Genomic DNA, 2,158 nt, shown 5'->3' with positions numbered 1-2,158 from the left:
GTCAGCTATATGTTGTGAAACTGCTAGCTAGGCTGTCCCATATCTGGGTCAGGAGAACTGTTGCTCAGTGAGGAAAGTGGGTCAAGTAGCCAGCGAGGAGAGTGGGTCAAGAGGTCAATATATTTAGGGAAAGGCAGGAATCATATGACTGAGGTTGCCAGGGAGAACAGCCCGTTAAGGGGTAAAGAGGAGAGAAAAGGGGATCTCATGTTAGTGAGTGGACAGCAGAATCATGATTGACACTGAACAGCTGATGGCTAACTCAGCAGTAATTTGGGCCATAAGACTGTGCGCAAGGGAGAGAAGGCTCAGGACTGGGACAGCTAGCAGGGCTTACAGGCAACTTAGCGGTTCTAGCGCTAGCCCGGTTAGCATTCGTCAGGGTCCGGAAGAAGGTACATTTTTATCCCAGTAGAGGGAAGCGTTAGGTGGGGGGTGGGGTGTCCTGTGACAGGAGTGGTGTGGGGGTGTAGAGATGAGCGGGTACAGACAGGGGGTGGGCAAGGCGGGTTGGCGTTAGCCGTTAGCGGGGCCAGTGGCCCGCACCCTCTTGCTCCTCTTGCTGACGGTGGTGAAGCGGAAGGGCTGCAGGTCAGGCTGCTCTCCGGGGGGGAAGCGTTTCATGAAGTGGACATCCTGCTAGTTGGGCAGGGTGTGGGGGCCGCGGCGAGGGCGCCCCCTCTTGGTGAAGCCCACGTACCAGCCGGAGTAGCGCGCAGACATCAGCGCCGTGTAGTGGTTCTCCAGGACCTTCTCCACGAAGACGCAGTCTGCACTGCGGTTACTGGCCTTCTTCCCCACCAGCTTGCCGCGGCGGTTCATGCACAGGTAGAAGTTGGTCTCCTTGCCTCGGATTCTCACCTGGCTACCAAAGGTATCGGCCTCCACTACGAGCATATTTGTCTCTGTCCTCCCCGCGGGCGCTGATCCGCCAGCCCAGCACCTGGACGTGCTTCCCGCTGGTGCGGCTGTAGAGCTGGTAGACCCGGTGGTGCCGGCGGCTCATGGCGTCCTGGACACGCGTCTGGTTCTCCACGTGCACGCTGAAGTTAACCCCGTCCACGCCAAACACCTGCTGCTGTAACGGATTGCACATCACCAGCAACATCTGGATACATAAGACAACCAGCGTGGGGAGAAGGGGCCACATCGCTTCCCCCCTCCACTACGGAACTTTGCCCGGAGTCAGTCCCCTCGCTCGGCCAGAGGCGGTCCGACAGTACGGAGAGTGTTCTCTGTCTGTGTTTATAATCCGTTGGACGGAGTGGAGGGTCAAAGAGTCAGCGGACACTCCCGTTGGCATCGTAGCCTCATCAACTTGCAATGCAAAACGTTTGTGTAGTTTCTCTGCGAGTTGTTCCTCAAGGTCCTCTGACATCTCACCTATGCATCTTGCAATGGTGTCGTTGGACAGGGGAATGGTCTTCAATTTTGCAGCGGTTGTCTCATCAATCAAAGTTGACACCATATCCAGTGCAGCTGGGAGTATGAGCTCCTCAGCTATGGTGTGCGGTTTCTTGCACTTCGCAATTCTGTATGCAACCTTGAATGACGCTATTTGCGCTTTGGTACTTACGGATGCCGCTTTTGTCATATGAGTTTCTTGCTTTCTGTACTCTGTAAGTTTTCTTTTAAAGAAGGCCAGTGGCTTCTTTGCATCATTGGGGTGTGTTGTCTCAAGGTGCCTTTTTAACTTGTTTGGCTTCAGGCTGTCTGCTGCTAATGTTCTGAGACATAGCACGCACAATGGTCTCTCCTCACCTCCCACCACATTCACGGTGAAGCCCATTGCAAGGTAAGCCTCGTCATACTTTCGAACATATTTTTTTTTTAACCATGTTTGTCGCATTTTCCGTTTTTGTTTTCGCTGTCCCTGTCAGAAATGACTCCATTACGAAGATTATGAAGCTACAACTAGAACAAGTCAAAGAGTTCACCTGAGTGTTAATTGTTGACCTCCCCAGTCTCTCGCGCCCCACCAGTATTGCTATTGCGCCCCCTTCCGGGGGCGCGCCCCACACTTTGAGAACCACTGGTCTACTGTGGCGGCTACAGCTTTTTTGTTTAGCTTAAATTCAGCCAGAATGCCATGTATTTCTTCTGCCACCACCAGGCCTGTCTGTGACTCATACACAGCTTTGGTGTTAAGCACCTTCTG

General features: G+C 53.5%; 1 pseudogene across 1 annotated transcript; it reads right to left on the bottom strand.

Moving 5' to 3' along the window:
• Positions 1 to 516: 516 nt before the first annotated feature.
• LOC308165469 (fibroblast growth factor 18-like) lies at positions 517 to 1,150 on the bottom strand (annotated as a pseudogene). The gene has a single exon. The product of its transcript is annotated as a fibroblast growth factor 18-like (transcript).
• Positions 1,151 to 2,158: the final 1,008 nt, after the last annotated feature.

Source organism: Nansenia antarctica (assembly GCF_963989245.1).
Source record: "Nansenia antarctica genome assembly, chromosome: 9".
Taxonomy (NCBI): domain Eukaryota; kingdom Metazoa; phylum Chordata; class Actinopteri; order Argentiniformes; family Microstomatidae; genus Nansenia; species Nansenia antarctica.
Note: the sequence above shows the minus strand (reverse complement) of the source record. Positions and strands in the feature narration are given on the sequence as shown.